General features: G+C 37.7%; 1 long non-coding RNA gene and 1 pseudogene across 1 annotated transcript; both read right to left on the minus strand.

Moving 5' to 3' along the window:
* Positions 1–479: 479 nt before the first annotated feature.
* LOC116660186 lies at positions 480–9,336 on the minus strand. The gene is made up of 3 exons (XR_004315557.1): positions 9,325–9,336; positions 8,844–8,847; positions 480–643 (listed from the first exon to the last, which is right to left on the minus strand). It is a non-coding gene; the product is annotated as an uncharacterized LOC116660186 (long non-coding RNA).
* On the minus strand, positions 4,101–6,355 carry LOC102505778 (annotated as a pseudogene).
* Positions 9,337–19,157: the final 9,821 nt, after the last annotated feature.

Here is a 19,157-nt window from a genome sequence, read left to right on the forward strand (position 1 = left end):
TGGCCTCCTCCCTCTCTTGCTGTTTTAATTGGGAGTGGCTCCTCTGCTTCATCATATTGCTTATATCTCTGTGGCACTGTGGCTTAATGAGTATCAGTTATCTATTATGGTCCTTAAGGGGTTTATTTATTTAACTATCTAAAGCCTATGCAGGAATAAAAATAAAAAACAAACGAAAAAAGAGAGGGAATTTTAAAGAATGGAGAAAAAAGGGATGAAAACAATGTATAATCAATAATAAAAGAGCAAGTTGAAGCAGAATAGTAATTGAGTTGAGACATCTGCTTAAAAACCTTAAAAAAAAAAGGAGAAAAGATCAGAAAACAATAATTGATACCTGTGTATAATCAATAAAAGGAGATCAAAACCAAGAGAAATAAAAATGAAATGAGATGGATTTTTTAGAAGTAATAAAAATAAAAATATTTTATGAGAAAAATTCTAAAGGGATTAAAACTGGAGACATATATAATTGTTTAAAAAGTAAATATTTAAAAGGTAATAGAAAATATAACAGATTTTAACAAAAGATAAAAGAGAATTTTAAAAGAAGGGAGGGAAAAAATGCTTGAAAACAGTGTATAATCAATAATAGAAAAGCAATTTTAAGCAGAATAGCAATCTAGTTGAGACGTCTTTGAAGCTAGAACACTCCCTTACACCATACACAAAAATCAACTCAAAATGGATTAAAGACTTAAACATAAGACAAGATACAATAAACCTCCTAGAGGAAAATATAGGCAAAACATTACCTGACATACATCTCAAAAATTGTCTACTAGAAGAAATAAAAGCAAGAATAAACAAATGGGACCTAATGAAACTTACAAGCTTCTGCACAACAAAGGAAACCAGAAGTAAAACAGGAAGAAAACCTACGGAATGGGAGAAAATTTTTGCAAGTGAAACCGACAGAGGCTTGATCTCCAGAATATATAAGCAGCTCATACAACTCAATAACAAAAAAATAAACAACGCAATCCAAAAATGGTCAGAAGACCTAAACAAGCAATTCTCCAAGGAAGACATACAAATGATCAAAAAGCACATGAAAAAATGCTCAATATCACTAATTATCAGAGAAATGCAAATCAAAACTACAATGAGGTATCACCTCACACCAGTCAGAATGGCCGTCATTCAAAAATCCACAAATGACAAATGCTGGAGAGGCTGTGGAGAAAGGGGAACCCTCCTACACTGCTGGTGGGAATGCAGTTTGGTGCTGCCACTATGGAAAACAGTATGGAGATTCCTCAATAGACTAGGAATAGACTTACCATATGACCCAGGAATCCCACTCCTGGGCTTGTATCCAGAAGGAAATCTACTTCAGGATGACACCTGCACCCCAATGTTCATAGCAGCACTATTTACAATAGCCAAAACATGGAAACAGCCTAAATGTCCATCAACAGGTGACTGGATAAAGAAGCAGTGGTATATTTATACAATGGAATACTACTCAGCCATAAAAACCGACAACATAATGCTATTTTCAGCAACAGGGATGCTCCTGGAGAATGTCATTCTAAGTGAAGTAAGCCAGAAAGAGAAAGAAAAGTACCATATGAGATCGCTCATGTGTGGAATCTAAAAAAACAAAAACAAACAAACAAACAAAAACAAAGTGTAAATACAGGACAGAAATAGATTCACAGACAGAGAATACAGACTTGTGGTTACCAGGGGTGTGGAGGGTGGGAAGGGATAGACTGGGATTTCAAAATTGTAGAATAGATAAACAAGATTATACTGTATAGCACAGGGAAATATACACAAAATGTTATGATAACTCACAGAGAATAAAATGTGACAATGAGTGTGTATATGTCCATGAATGACTGAAAAATTGTGCTGAACACTGGAATTTGACACAACATTGTAAAATGATTATAAATCTATAAAAAATGTTAAAAAAAACTACAAAAAAGAAAGAAAGAAAGAAAAAAGGAGGCTGTGTTTAAATATTTATATTGATTGTTTCTGATATTTGATACTTATGTAATATTCCACCAAAAAAATTTAGGATAATGGCTAGATGTGCTGTTTAGCTCATGAAACTTTCACAATTAAATAAAATTAATTGTTATATAGAACTGAATTAAGCAGACTGTAAATCATATAAAGTGTATAAGGTAATATTTTAATGTGTTTTATGTTTTATATGATTTATAATATGTTACATAACAATCATATTTTTCATGCTTATGTTTTATAATAATTAAGCTTACAAATGTTCTCATGAAAACAATTTCATGAGGTTATTTCATAACTTTAAATTTTAAGGTATATGACTGTAAGATAAAAAATGGGTATTCATTGGCTACCTACATCATTCCCAAATAAGGTGAAAATATGGAAGTTTAATTACTGGATATGTTTATCTCCTTGGCATCTTGCTTTTACAAGGATTAGAAAACCTAAATATTTTAGGATCTGTTAATAAACATGAGAAATTGTACTTTGACAAAGTCACATGCATGGAGGAATCTCAAAATGATCATTCTAAGTGAAATCAAGCATACAGAAAGTACATACTGTGTGATTCCATTGATATAAATTCAGAAAATTCAAACTAATCTATAGTGATGGAGAGTAGATCAGTGGTGGCCTGGGGATAAAGAGGCAGAGACGGACAAAGGGGAGGGACAGCCAAGGGTCACAATGAATCTTTCTGAGGGAATGGCATGGTCATTGTCTTGAAAGTGGTGATGGTTTCCTGGGTATACAAGTCTAAATTAATATAAAATTAAGAATTAATTACATATAAAAAGGACATATGCCACTAGAAAATTGTGAAATGATCTGTTCATAAATTTGCTACAGAATACTATTGGACCAAATTTAATAATTGTTTATTTCTGAATTTTCTCTGTGAAACAAAGGACTAAGGTTGAGATATTCTCATGATGCATGTACGTGAAATTACTGAGACTAATAAGGATAAAGAAAAATTCTGTAGGCAAGGAAAGTAAGATGTGTTTTTGATGAGAAGAGTGATGTAGGATGTGTTTCTGATAACGGAAACAATGAAAAATTTTGTCCTAAACTACATGATTAATCTAAAATAGAATAATTAATTATTATTATTCCAGAATCAAAGAGAGGGTACATGTAAGACAAAAATGGAATGGATATTAAAAACAAAAGTTGTAGAATTTTGTGGGGAAAAGAATGTTGAAAAGGAATCTTATAATATATGGTCAAATCTGGCTAATTTGAATGGGTTTATTTACAAGGTTTTATAATTAGCCTTATAAATTACAGTAAACTGATGCAAAATCAGAATGTAGTCATCTGCAATTCTACAGAAACAATATTTTCTTAGATTACAAGTTTACATTAATAAGAAATGGCAAAAAATATATTTTTTTACCTAAGTATTCTGCTTGTGGAACCAAGATTTTGTGTTTTAAAATCATTCCCCTTCCTTCATATTGTCTTAATCATTTATTTGACTACTAAAATAATGGAGTTTCTCAAATTAAAAAAGCAACAATTTTTACAACCATATCATATTCTGTATTTGCTTTTGAAATATTTCAATTGTCACTTTGGTTAAATACATAGCCAAGTATGGTTTCACAGTTGCCTGGGGTCATATTTAGTCAAGAGTTCAAATATTTTGACATTGCTGATAACTCCTAAAAATCAATTCTTAAGTGGAGTCTTTTTTTTTTTTTTTTTTTACTTCAAACTGACTTGGGGTTTCCCAGAGACTCCCTGGAAATTCTCCAAGGATTTGTCCCTCTCCTTCGGATAGGGAGATGCAGAAATATTCTGATTTATTTGGTACGTTAAATTACATGGAAAACACTGTCAAATAATAGTGCTGATAGAGATTTTTAGGTTATATGAGGTGGATATATGTCACTGATACAGGTACTCCAGGAATGGTATGAGGTGCATAGAAATCTGTCAGCACTAGCTGTCCAGATATTATTATGTTATAATGTTGCTGCCACATAAATAATTTTCTTTATACAGTGAGCTCTCAAAAGAACTGTTACCATGACCATTTTAATTGGGAAGAGGGAATTTATATCAGAGGAGCTCAGTGGTGGTCACTTGATGGTATATTACTAATCGGAAACACCAAGGAATTGGAAATTTCTTGGTAAAAAGACATATGGGATTTTTGCTGAAAATGAAGCAGACTTATCAAACATTACCTGCTGGGGGGTTGGAATATGTGAAACAAAATTAGATTTCGAGGATGACCAGACCTGGAGGTTGAAGAACTCATGCAAAACTCACTCAGCAGAATTCTTGCTGAGGATTTTACAGGGAGGTACCCATATGTGCCTAGGAAAAGTTTCAACAGTCTGAATAAAATTTGGCCAACCAATTAATCCTTGTCAGATCCCTTCTTTGTAATCTTTTTTTTTTTTTAAGAAAGGGAATACTTTATTCAAATTCATCAGAGAAGTTGACATCTTGGGTCTGTAACAAAACATTGTGTTTTAAAGCATAAGTCAGTAATTGTATACAAGAATATACACTACTACATACAAATTAACTGACCAGACCACAAATGTTTAATGTTTAAACCAAATAAGCTTCCCTGTAAAGGCAGCACCTTTGTGACATTGTAACTTTAGTATTCCTCCCCTTCTTCCTCTCCTTCTCCTTCAACAGAATCTACACCAGTCTCCTCATAATCCTTCTCAAGAGCAGCCATGTCCTCATGGGCCTCAGAAAACTCTCCTTCCTCCATGCCCTCACACACATACCAGTGAACAAAGGCACGCTTGGCTTACATCAGGCCAGACTTGTGGTCCAGGCAAGCCCAGGCCTCAGCAATGGTTGTGATGTTGCTCAGCATGAACACAGCTCAATGTGCTTTGGCCAGGTCTCCACCAGTTACCATGGAGAGAGTCTGGTAATTAATGCCAACTTTGAAGCCAGTGGGGAACCAGTCCACAAGCTGGATGATACGCTTGGTCTTGATGGTGGCAATGGCAGAATTGACATCTTTGGGAACCACGTTGCCACAGTACAACAGGCAACAAGCCACTTATTTACCATGGCAAGGGTCACATTTCACAATCTGGATGGCTGGCTCAAAGTAAGCATTGGTGATCTCTGATACAGAAATTTGTTTATTGTAGGCTTTCTCAGCAGAGATGACAGGGCATGTGGCCAGAGGGAAGGGGATGTGAGGATAAGGACTCAGGTTGTTATGGAATTCTGTCAGATCAACATTCAGGGCTCCATCAACTCTCATGGAAGCAGTGATGGAGGATACACCTTGACCTATCAACCTATGCAGGTTAGTGTAGGTTGGGTGCTCGATATTGGGGTTTCTAAGGCAGATGTCATAGATAGCCTCATTGTCTATTATGAAGGCACAATCAGAGTGCTCCAGGGTGGTGTGGGTTTTGAGAATTGAGTTGTAGTTCTCAGCTACAGCTGTGGAAACTTGGGGGGGCTGGGTACATGGAGAACTCCAGCTTGGACTTCTTGCCATAAATGACAGAGAGATGTTCCATCAGCAGGGAGGTGAACCCAGAACCAGTTCCCCCACCAATGCTGTGGAAAACCAAGAAGCCCTGAAGACCTGTGCATTGGTCAGCCCGTATTCGAATTTGATCCAAGACAAGGTCAGTGATCTAATTGCCAATGGTGTAGTTACCATGGGAATAATTATTAGCAGCATTTTCTCTGCCCATGATGAGCTGCTCAGGGTGGAAGAGCTGGTGGCAGGTCCCAATGCAAACTTCATCAATGACTGTGGATTCCAGATCTGCTAACACTGCCCTGGGCACATGCTTTCCAGCTCATGTTTCACTGAAGAAGTTATTGAAGGAGTCATATCCTCCCACAACTTTCTTGTCACTTGGCATCTTGCCATTGAGCTGAATGCCGTGTTCCAAGCAGTAGAGCTCCCAGTAAGCATTGCTGATATGGATATCAGCCTGGCCAATGTGGATGGAGATGCACTCATGCAAAGTTGCTGTTTTGTGGTTGCCGAGCACATGGCAGAGAGGAAGAAGAGAGAATGTTGTTTCTTACAGCACGACTTTTAAGACAGTTGTTGTAAGAGAACCTGCCTTTAGTCTTTTTTTTAACTGCAGTATAGTCAATTTACAATGTTGTTAATTTATGGTATACAGCATAGTGATTCAGGTATATACATATATATGTATATGTATTCTTCTTCATTATAGTTTATTAAAAGTCATTGCATATAGTTCCCTGTGCTATATAGTAGAAATACACATTTTTATCTATTCTATATATAGTAGTTAGTATCTACAAATCCCGAACTCCCAATTTATCCCTCCCCATCTCCTTTCCCCCTGGTAACCATAAGCTTGTTTTCTATGTCTGTGAGTCTGTCTCTGTTTTGTAAATAAGCTCATTTGTGTCCTTTATTTTCTTTTTGGATTCCACATATATGTGATATCACATGGCACTTTTTTTCTCTTTCTGGCTTACTTCACTTAGAATGACGTTCTCTAGGTCCATCCATGTTACTACAAATGGCATTATTTCATTCTTTTTTATGGTTGAGATATATCTATACCACTATTTATTTATCCAGTCATCTGTTGATGGACATTTAGGTTGCTTCCATGTCTTGGCTATTGTAAATAGTGCTTTTCTGAACATTGGGGTGCATGTGTCTTTTCCAGTTAGAATTTCCACCAGATATATTTATCAGACCCTTTCTTGTTGAAGGAAAAAACAGACAAATGTTCTTCTTTCCTTTGAATAATCTAAACTCAGTTCTTGTTCAGACACACTTTGTTCTTTAATGACCAGCTGAATCATCTGTTAAGACTTGTTAGTAGAGTGCATTTGCTGGAGGGCACTAGCCATCCAGCATTTAATGAAGAGTCATTTCTATGAAAATCAGAGGAAAAAAAGAGTAATAGTGGAAAAAAAAAAAGGAATCCAGAAGGCAGCCAATCAAGAATATGCTGGGCTCAAATCGCCTTTAGATAGTGGACAGAGGGTAGCAGAGGAAATCCAATGGGTGTCCCAGTTTTCAGTTTGACTGTCCATGGTGATGGCATCAGGAATTCAGGTGAACTTGCTGAGTGACCCACACAGCAGCAGACACAATAGTTGCCTGTTGTGAATTCCTTGAAGTTTCTGATACATTTTCTAGCTTCAATTTGTCAGGTTTTGGGAAAAGGGCAGTTTTCCTTCACAATGATTCCAAGTCATAAGGGAGAAAAATTGGAAGTGCTAATTTGGAGAATTTTAGTTATATTTTGGAGGAAACTAAAATAATCCAGCATTTGTCAAGGACTGCCAAGATGTGCATGATAGGACCCAGAATTATACATCATGGTTTCTCTTTGAAACAAAATTTTACCTCTATTGTCACCATCTCTTCTATCAGAGAGAATCATAGACAAATTTGTTTGTAAAATAAATCCAGCCTCATTAAACTTAGTCCGATTGTTTATGTAAGTACACAAGAATAATGATTGACCATCTGGTCTCTTGATTTTGCTTTGCTGTAACTTTTCATAAGGAACCTGATGTTACACTTTTAAAAGCCTCTGGAGGCTATGAAGTCAAGCCAAGTGTCTACACTAGGTTTTCTCTACAATATCATACCGATTGAAGTGAATTCCTCTTTTGTGTACATTCCCCAAATATTCTTTTTTAAAATAGACTTTTTTTCTTTAGAGCACTTATATACCTGTTATGATCTACAAATCTCAAACTCCCAGTCTATCCCTTCCCTCCCTCCTCTACCTTGGCAACTACAAGTTTGTATTCTATTTCTGTGAGTTTATTTCTTTTTTATATTTAAGTTCATTCCATTAATCTGTCTTCTAGCTCATTGGTCCATCTTCTACCTCATTTAGTCTATTCTTGGTTCCTTCTAGTGTGTTATTTATTTCAGTGATTTTATTCTTCAGCTCTCTTTAGGTATTCTTTATATTTTCCACCTCTGCTTAAATCTTGGCCCTGTGCATCTATTCTTGAGTTCTCTGAACATCTTCAACATCATTATTTTTAACTCTCAGATAAATTTCCTATCTCCTCATCACTTATTTCTTCTTCTGGGATTTTATCTTGTGCCTGAAAGATATTATTTTGCTGCCTCATATTGTCTATCTTTCTATGTGTTTGTGGATTCCTTCCACAGGCTTTGGGGTTCTTGTTTTCTTATTTCTAGTATCTGCCCCTGGTGGATGAGGCTGGACTATAGGCTTATGCAGTTTTCCTGGAGGAGGAGCCCATGCCTGCTTATTGTTGTGTGAATCTTTGTCCTCCACCTCAGATGGGTAGAGTTGTGTCTAGAGGCCTTTGTGGCTTAGGAAGTCTGCTGATGGGTGTGGCTGTGTTCCCACCCTGTATGTTAATCAGCCTGAGGCTTCCCTACAGGCTGTTGTGTCTGGCTGGGTCTTGGTGGTAATAATCCAATCAAGATGACAGACTCCAGGAAAGCTCATGTAGATTAACACTCTCAGAATGTCTATCATTAGCTTTTATGTCCCCTGGATGAACAGCAGGCATTCCCCCACATCCTCAGGATATCCTCCATATCTAGCAGGCATGTCTGGCCCATGTTCCTATGAAATCACTGCCTCTGCCCTTGGACCTTGTGCACATGAATTTCTGTGTACACTTTCCAAGCAAATGGAGTCTCCATTTCCCCCAGTCCCATGGGGCTCCCAGAGCCAAGCTCCTCTGGCCTTCAAAACTAGTTGTCCTGGGGACTCTTCTTCCCAGTGCTGGTACTGGAGTTAGGGAGCCTGATGTGGAACTTAGAGCTCTCACACCTGTGAGAGGGCCTCTGTAGTTTAATTATTTTTCAGCTTCTGGATAACCCACCTGGCAGGTTGGGGGCCCAATTATATCACCAGAACAACCCTCCTACCATCCTAAGGTGGTTCCCTCTTTGTGTTTCCAATTGCATAAGATTTCATTTGCTAGGTTCCAGGCTCTTTTTGATTGTAGTCACAAGGAGAGGTAAGCTTATGTTCCTACCACCTGGCCATCTTGACTGGAAATCCTGAACTTGTCTACATTCAGAAATATTCTGAGGTTCCTGGTCCTGATGGAAAGTGACTTTCCTTACTGACTTTCAAGTTGTGAAACCCCATTAACGTAGTTCAGGATAGATTTTCCAAGAGGGACTTTGTAAGAATTGGATCTTTAAAGTCAACCTTAGTTCCTTAAAGTTCTTAGGTCACATCTGGTTTGATGCATATCAATTTCAAATATGATATTCTAGTCAAAGAATTGGTGTTATAATAAATGTTTCCAATTCTGTCCTGTTGCAAGGAGAAGAAATATTATTTAATTACCAGGAAACAGAAAATAAGAATTACTTCGGTTCTTAGTCACTTAAAAAAAGGAATTTTTGAAGAGACAAAAAGTGTGATATAAGTAAGATTTTTTATTAGTGATTTAAAAAAAGTGAAAAGTAGTACACACCCACAAATTGGGAGCAGCCAATCCAAGAGAGGAAAAATGGTACCTTTTCTTTATCTTTCCTGTTTTTACATCCTGGTTTCATGATTGATTGATTGATTGATTGATTGATTAACTAACAACTCCAGTTCCCTGACCTCTGGGTCATTGAGAGCTCAGGGTCCCTGTGCTCTGGTTAATTAGACAGCACAGGTTCCTTGTGTGCTGGATTGTTCCTTTCCCATTCCTCTACCTCTGCTCAGTGTTCATTTCTATCTAAACTGCCTAACATTCCCCACCTGTAATCATATGTCTCCTACTCTTTGGGACGTAGAGGGTGATGACTGCTGCAGCTACTTCCTGCCAATTTGGGGCATCAGTGGACCTCATTTGTATCCCAAATAGCTGTCTGTCACTGGACAGGTGGTGAGTGAATTGTCGGTGTCCATTAGGGGCTTGTATAAAAGCTGTCTTGGCTGATTGGTTGATTATTTTGTTGTATAGCCATTTAAAGTTTGACTTGTGGTGTTGCTTGAAAAGCAGTTGCAGATTGCTAACAGGCTTATAAGAATATGTGGCTCCCATCCATGAAGCAAATCTCAACAAGGTTTTCCAGGGGTTGGTCAGTGAGATCTCTTCTAGCACCAAGAGAAATGGATAAAGTCTCATGGCATAGGTGAAAGGGAAGAGAGTCATCTGGTGATGTTAATATGTAGTGGGATTGAGTGTCCCACAAACAGAGACAGTGACATCTGGGTTTTTGAGAGTTTGAGAGCCAGAAATGTCCCTTGCCTTTTAAAAGATCAAAAAATTGATATGAAGCATATGCTTGTATAGGGGCCCCCAGATTTAGATTAAAAACTTCCACCAGGAGAGTGGAGAGTGCTCCCAACTCTCTTAGGTAGGATGATCAGCCTTGAGCAGTGGGATCTAGGTGCTTGGAGATGCTATCAATGGACTGTTGGGTAGGGCCCAGCCATTGGATGAGGATCCCCAAGGCTATTCCTCCTCTGTCATGAATGTATAACTGGAAGGGCCTTGTGGGATCTGGAAGTCCCATGGCTGGGGATCTTTCTAGGGGATTTTTTTTTTCACTTTTTCCATTGCTTCCTGTTGGGAAAGACTCCACTGTAGAGGTACTGAGTCATCCTTACCCTTTAAACTCTCATACAGAGTTTGGTCTATAGACCAAAGCCTACAGTAACCTGTTAGTCCAAGAAATATCCTGAGCTGTTTTCAATTAGTGGGATTAGGGAATTGTAAGATTCCCTAAATTCACTCAGGGGAAAGGCTATGGTTTGCAGGACTCTGAACAACTGCTGTATAAGTTACCTATTGTTTGACAATTTTTACCTTGGATCTGGAAACTTTATATCCTGGCTCACCAAAGAAGTCAGGAGTTTAGATTGCATTCTGGGTGGTCTGTTCTCAAGTAAGGGAGCAGATAAGTAAGTCATCTACATGTTGGAGATTAGTTCCTTTTTCAGGCTGTGAGTCCTGTAAATCTTGGGCCAAAGTTTGCCAATGAGGGGAGGACTGTCTCTAAACTCCTGTGGTAGTACTGTCCATGTTAGCTGGTGTTGACACCAATTAGGTGAGTCCCACTGAAAGACAAATAATTATTGGGATTGGGGACTAAGGGGTATATAGAAGAAAGCATCTTTTGATCTAAGGCAGTGTACCACTGGGCTCCTGGAGGTATGTTTTCAGTAATACATAGGGGGTTGGAACCACTGGATGAAGAGTCACCACAGCCTCCTTTATAATTTTTAAATGTTGGGCTAGTCTATAGGCCCCATTCTTTTTAATGATCAGAAGGATATGTGAGTTGTAGGATTTAGAAGAGAAGGGTCTGGAGAAGGAAGTCAGGACTAAGTAGTTGGCCCCAGTATCCAAAATGATACTGCCACATCCATCCACTTTTCCCCATGGTTCTAGCCCTGTGATGAAGAACTTGAAGAACTCTTGCATTGGGGCTGACTGGATCGGGCCTCTTTAGTCCTGGACAACCATCTGCAGGTCACAGGCTGGTTCTCCCCCATGGGCTGTTTGACTCGAGGATGGAGGGCCACCCAATGACCTTGCTTGTTATACCAAAAGTAGGCAGATCTTGTAGGTTTGTCCTTATGGAGTTATTTCTTGGCCCATTGACCAGGTCAGTGACAGATATATTGATCATCAGGCTTGTCTCGGGCTGCTGGGGCAGATGATTTAGTAATGGTGGCTGACCTTGAAGGGCTGTAATCATTTAAGCATGTCTGGCATCTTTCCTTCTTTCCTTCTCCTGAGCCTTGGACCCTTGTACCGGATCTAAAAAAACAAAAACAAAAACAAGAATCCTGTGGCAGCATTGATTAGCATTCATCAAGTATCATTCCGGGTTCCAGGATTTCCTTTTGGAGATTTTGTCTAATATGACGGGCAGATTTGGTGAGATATTTATCCCCTAAATGAAGGGTATATGGTAGGGAGAGCAGGGGAGGATGTACATTTAAGGAAGCCCCCTCAAGGAGGTTTTGGGGACAGCAGATTGCTGAGAGTAACCATGGAAAAGGTGTTTATTTTTTTCATTCCTTTAAGAGATCAATGCTATCCCTCAGCAAATAAAAGTTCTGGATTTATGGTATTTTAGATCATTTGCCTTGTATATTGTTGAAAAGATTAAGCTGGAGAAAGGTGATTGAATTTATGCACCTTTTTATGAGTCATGCTTTTGGCTAAGATGTAGCCCAGGGGTGTCCCAGCATGGATCAACTGTTACCTTCCCATCTGAAGGGCAGGATACTGAGGAAAAGGGGGTCTTCAGAGATCAGGTTCCCAAGGTGAAGGCCACAGGCTATAGTTTGATGTCTCAGTTTTCTGCCTGTAATCAAGAGTACCCTGAAGCCATGGACTAAAGAGAGCCTCCCAGGATTATTGGTCCACAGAAGGAGGACTCAGCATCCCGGCCTCCTCACTGGATGGGAAAAGTGTCCAGTCTTACCATAAGCCGGGAGTCTCCGCAGTCCAAGGAAATTATTTTAACCCGCAGGTCATCAATGATTCAGGAGCAGGATCGCTGCTCAACTGGGATAACCAGAGACAGGGTGAGCAAAAACATGGAGTGAGTTAGGGTTGGAGGGTCCCTATGGAAGCTCCTGAATGTGGAAGGCAGCAGGAGAGGACAACTTGAGCTAGAACTCCAGAAGCTCAGCTTTCTAAGGCAGAGATGTTTTCTTGCCTAAGCAAGTGTCCCTGGAAGGATATGAAGCCAGAAAGGAATCAGAGACATTGTAGCCCATGGTTACTGTCATGGTGGTGTTTTCTAGAAAAGGCCACCAGGGACAATGTTACTTAAGCCATGTAGGTGGCCAAATGCTAGTTGGCCAGTGAATAAGGCAAACAGGGTATGATTATAAGAGATACCAGGGCACCATAAGTTAAAATAGTGCCAACATGGACGTGGCCCCAGATGCATTAGGGAACTGAGAGTTTTCTTTTAGGTCACAGAGTAAGTTAATAATACCCAAGAGGGAGGCATCCTTATCTGAACCATAGGACCTTGCAGTGATCAGTGGGAAAAAGAGAGTTAGAGATTGAAGGAGGGTGTTTTTTAGACAATTCGATAGTAGAGCTCAGAAAGCAGAAGTAAGGATCCCCAGCAAAGGCTAGGGACCAGTATATTAAGGTGTGAGTAATAAAATAATTGGTATACAGGCCTCATTCATTGTCTTGGGGCAGCTGTCTAATTCAAATGTTATCTTTTACTCTTCCTGATTTGGTAGCTTCTCCTTTGAGCATTGTTTTAAGGTGGTGAGTGGTCTTCTCTATAGGCCAGTCCAGTGTAAAAGCCAGAAGTGATTAGTTTACTGTGGTTCTAGAGCAAGCCTGTTTATCTCTACTTGGAGCTCCATGGCTGGCAGGGCTGGTGGTGGCAGAATGCACTGGGGCAGGCATGCATGTGGCTGGGCATAGGGGAAGGCAGTCCATGGCCTTAGTACCCTTGCACTGTAACTGGCCCAGTGCAGGGACCCAGATGGGCTACTTGCTGCCTGACTGGCCCAGCAGTTCTTGGAGCTCCACACCCTGTATCCTAGATCTACCCTCCACAGCCAACCCTAGGAGACTGTGCTCCACTGGCCTTAGGGAGGCAGGGGAAAATGAATGAAGAAACATTAGGTTTAAGCACACATTCTGAGTCATGGCACCAAAATTTATGATACCAGGAATAGCGAAATAAGAATTACATCAGTTCTTAGTCACCACCTCCCCCAAAAAAGAATTTTTGACGAGACAAAAAGCATGATTTAAGCAAGATTTTTTTTCTTTTTTATTAGTGAAGTAAAAATAAAAGTGAAAGATAGGAAACTCCCCAAAATTGGGAATGGGCTAATCCAAGAGAGGAAAAGTGGCACCGTTCCTTAGCTTTCCTGTTTTTCTATCCTTGTTTCATGATTGATTGATTGATTGTTTGAATGATAGATAACTCAGGTTCCCTGCACTGTGGTTGACCTTGTTCTCTGGTTAATTAGACAGCTAAGGTTCCTTGCATTCTGGATTGTTCCTTTCCCCTTCCTAGCCCCCTGCCCAGTGCTCATTTCTATCTAAACCACCTAACAATTGAAATTATGCAAATAACTGTATTGCCTTAAATATAAGGATATTCATTGAAAGTTTAGAATTCTGGAGTTTCAGATAGGGATAAAAAGGAATTGTTATATATTTGTTCACAAAGGTATGTTTTACCAAATTGTGGAAAGCTACACCTGGCTTAAGGTAAAAGGATTTCCTTCAATCTGGAAAAGAAAACTTAAAAACAGAAACAACATATGAACCTAGGGATGTTTCAAAAAATGTTTAAAACATCATAATTCCCCCACCATCAGTTTATTCAGTCACAGGGAATTCATTCTTATTCTACATGATTGGTGGTTAACAGCTTTAGTAACTCATCAATGTTGTCACTCCTTCTGGGTATTCTTACTTAGTCTAGTGGCATAGATTCAAAGTTGTTCACATTCTGCCAACACAGAGCATTCTTGCCTGTAGCTAATGGTAAAAACTTCCAGGAAAAAAACTCAAAGTAACACATTAACTGTGTGTGAGTGGTAAATAACTTAAAATGGTCATGGTTACAGTTCTTCTGAGAGCTGACTGTATAAATAAAATTATTTATGTGGCAGTAACATTATAACATAATAATATCTGGACAACTAGTGTTGATAGATTTCTATGAGCCTCATACCATTCCTGAAGTACCTGTATCAGTGACATATATCCACTTCATATAACCTAAGAAGCTTTATCTTCACTATTATGTGATAGTGTTTTCCATGTAATTTAATATACCAAATAAACCAGATTATTTGCATCTGCCTTTTCAAAGCTGTGGGACAAATCCTTGGGGGTTTTCTGTGGAGTATCTGGGAAATACCAAATCAGTTTGAAATAAAAAAAACTCCCTTTAAAAATTGGTTTTGAGGAGTTATCAGCAATATCAAAATATTTGAATGCTTGACTAAATACAACCCCAGGCAACTGTGAAACCTTACTTGGCTATGTGTTTAACCAAAGTGACAATTAAAATATTTCAAAAGCAAATACAGCAAATGACATGGTTGTAAAAAATGTAGCTCTTTTAAATTGACAAATTATTTTTAAGTAGTCAAATAAATGATAAAGACAACCTGAAGGAGATGGAATGATTTTAAAACACAAAATCTTGGTTCCCCAGATAGAATACTTAGGTAAAACAGAAACTTTTTTTTTCACCATTTCTTACTAATGCAAACCTATAATCTAAGAAAACATTCTTTCTGTAGAATGCCAGGCAACTAAATTCTGATATTTCATCAGTGTACCACTATTTATAAGGTTAATTATAAGTAAATCTATTCAAAACCTTATAAGTAAATCCATTCAAATTAGCCAGATTTGACCATATATTATAAGATTCCCTTTAAAGATTATTTTCCCACAAACTTTCTACCACTTTTGTTTTGTTTTGCTTTTAATATCCATTCCATTTTTGTCTTATTTGTTCCCTCTTTTCTATTCTGGAATATTAATCATTAATCATTAATTATTCTATTTTAGATTAATCATTTTACTTTAGGACAAAACTGTTCATTGTTTCCTTTAACAGAAACACATCTTTTATCACTCTTCTCATCAAAAACACATCTTACTTTCCTTGCCTACACAGTTTTTCTTTACCCTTATTAGTCCAAGTAGTTTCATGTACATGTATCATGAGCATATCTCAACATTAGTCCTTTCTTTTACAGAGAAAATTCAGAAGTAACCAATTATTAACTTTGGCCCAACAGTACCATTCTGTAGCAAATTTATGAATAGATTATTTCATAATTTTTAGTGACATATGTCCTTATCTAGCATGTAATTAAATCTTAATTTTATATTAAATTTGACCTGTATACCCAGGAAACCACCACGACTCTCAAGACAATGACCATGCCATTCCCTCCAAAAGTTACATTGTGATCCTTGGCTGTCACTCTTCTTGTCACTCTCTGCCTTCTTAACCCCAGGCCACCACTAACTTACTCTCTATCACTGTAGATTTGTTTGCATTTTCTAAATTTATATCAATGTAATCACACAGTATGTACTTTTTGTATACTTGATTTCACTCAGCATGATAATTTTGAGATTCCTCCATGCATGTGACTTTGTCAAAGTACAATTTCTCATGTTTATTAACATACCCCAAAATATTTAGATTTTCTAACCCCTATAAAATCAAGATGCCAAGGAGATAAACATGTTCAGTAATTAAATTTCCATATATTAACCTTATTAGGGAATGATGTAGGTAGTCAATGAATATTCATTTTTACCTTGCAGTCATATAGCTTTAAAGTTCAAATTTTCAAATAAGTTAATGAAACTGTTTTTATATGGACATTTATAAGCATAAATATAAAAAACTTAAGTGTGAAATACATGATTGTTATGCAACATGTTATAAATCATATAAAACATAAAACACTTATTAAATATTCCCTTATGCATTTTATATAGTTTACATCTGCTTAATTCAATTCTTTGTAACAATTAATTTGATTTAATTGTGAAAGTTTCATGAGCTACACAACACATCTAGCCATTATTCTGTTTTTTTTTTCTTTTTTTGGTGGCATATTATATAAGTACCAAATATCAAAAGCAATCAATATAAACATTTAAACAAATCAAAACTACAATGAGGTATCACCACAGACCAGTCAGAATGGCCATCATTGAAAAGTCTACAAATGAGAAATGCTGGAGAGGTTGTGGAGGAAAGGGAACCCTCCTACACTGCTGGTAGGAATGCAGCTTGGTGCAGCCACTGTGGAAAACAGTATGGAGATTGCTCAAGAGACTAGGAATAGATTTACCATATGACCCAAGCATCCCAATCTTGGGCATATAGAAAGAAGGAACCCTATTTGAAAAAGACACCTGCACCCCAATGTTCATAGCAGCACTACTTAAAATAGCCAAAACATGGTAACAGCAAAATGTCCATCAACAGATCTCTGAATAAAAAATATATGGTATATTTCTACAATGGAATACTATTCAGCCACAAAAGATGACAACATAATGCCATTTGCAGCAACATGGATGTCCCTCAGGAATGTCATTTTAAGTGAAATAAGCCAGAAAGAGAAAGAAAAATGCCATATGAGATCGCTCATATGTTGAACCTAAAAGAAAAAAAATATAGGAGAACATAAATACAAAACAGAAACAGATGCATAGACATAGAATACAAGCTCATGGTTGCCAAGGGGGAGGGGAGTGGGAAGGGACAGATTAGGAGTTCACAATTTGCAGATACTGATAGGCATATACAGAGTTGTATAGCACAGGGAAATATATACAAGATCTTGTGGTAGCTCACAGTGAAAAAAATGTGACAATGAATATATATATATGTTCATATATAACTGAAAAAGAAAACTCAATGGTTTAAAAAATATTTAACCATATTCTCCTTTTTTCCTCATTCTTTTTTTATTTGTAGTGTTTTGACATGCATCAGGTGATTCTTTTTTTTTTTAATTTTAATACTTTATTCTTTTAGAGCAGTTTCAGGTTCACAACAGAACTAAGCAGAAGATAGAGTTCCCACATATCCCTCTCCACCCAAAAATATATACTCCCCTACCCTCAACATCCCTCATCAGTGTGGCATACTTAGTACAAATGATGAACCAACATGGACAGGTTATTAATCAAAGTCCATAGTTTATATTACGGTTCACTCGATGTAAAATTCTATGGGTTTTGACAAATGCGTAATGACATGTAGCCATCACTATAGTATCATACAGAATAATTTCATTGCCCTAAAAATCCTTTTTCTTCATCTCTTCATTCCTCCCACCCTCCCTCTCCCCAAACCCCTAGAAACAACGATCTATTTATTATTTCTTAAGCTATGCCTTTTCCAGAATGCCATTTGGTTGGAGTTTTTTAGCTTTTCTAACTTTTCATAAATTGCTGAAAAAAATGCATCATTTATTTTTATTATACATTTTGTTCTTAGGATGGATTTATAGTTCTATAATTTGAAAAATCTAGTGGAGATAATTTATGCTTAATTTTCACTAATAAATGTGGGTGCAAAGTAGGGAGTTTGCATTATATTTAATGCTGGCAAGTTGGAAGTTTATGCGTTTTATTTTGCCAACAATTTAAAACTTAGATTTATCTACAAGATTATCCCACACCATGGGAAAGTTTAGAAACTGAATATGTTACTGTATTTCATATGGTTTTTGGAATACCTAACATTCTGTAAGAAGCACTTGCTTTTTTCTCTAAGCTTATTTAAGCAGAATCCTTTGTGGGATTTTATCAACTAATTTCAACCTGGGTATTAGCATGGCTAGACAAACGTCAAGTATACATAACTTGCATGTATGAACACATACACAAGCACATGAAAATACAGGCATGCCAACAGAGACCTCACAGTTTTAACTATAAATCTTAGATACAGATCAGTAAAATATAGTGATATAATCAGATTGATTCATCTCCACTTTATATTTTCATCTGAATTGTTATGGAGAAGACTTTTAAGATGTTTCTTTGCCCTGACATATGTTCTGATGGCAGCTGTGGACTCAGTTTAAGGTCAGTGACTGAAGAGACATCTATCAGTGTTCTGAGTGTCTCCAAGTCATCTGAACAGGTAAAACATCTGCTTTCAAGTAGCTTTTTTTTTTCTCTATTCAACCTCAGGTGATTCTTTAAGGGGGTCTCTTAATCTATGAAGAGCCCTCAATGGAAGACAAGTTCAAGTGACTTCAAGGAATGGAGGGGCTGAGGTGGGGGGGAAAGTCTGGCTGGTAGGCAGAAGGATGGAGGAGTTAAGAGTTTGAAGGGAGGCATGTCAAAGTATCAAGGGAACTGGAGGGAAGGTTTATAGAGGTAAAAGGAGGAAGGAGAAGCAGCTGTGATGGGAAGGGACAGGTTTTAGAGAAGCCAGTGTGGAAAGACCTTAAATATCCCAAAGAGTCCATTGAAGTTTCAACTTATCCTTAGTTAAAAAAAATACCAAGAACAAAGGAGCAGAAAGAGTTAATGGGGAACATTTTTAGCAGGGGTTCTTGAAGATGGTCTCCAGTCCAAGGAGAAGATCCCAAGGTCTTAATTATCAGTACCTACATACTTGTGAACAGAGAAATTTGGGACTCTCAGTCTAGTATCTGGTGGTCTATCACTTTAGCCCTGGTTCTTACACCCAGGTGCTTGTTTTGGACTCTGGT

This window comes from Camelus ferus, chromosome 27, assembly GCF_009834535.1.
Source record: "Camelus ferus isolate YT-003-E chromosome 27, BCGSAC_Cfer_1.0, whole genome shotgun sequence".
Taxonomy (NCBI): domain Eukaryota; kingdom Metazoa; phylum Chordata; class Mammalia; order Artiodactyla; family Camelidae; genus Camelus; species Camelus ferus.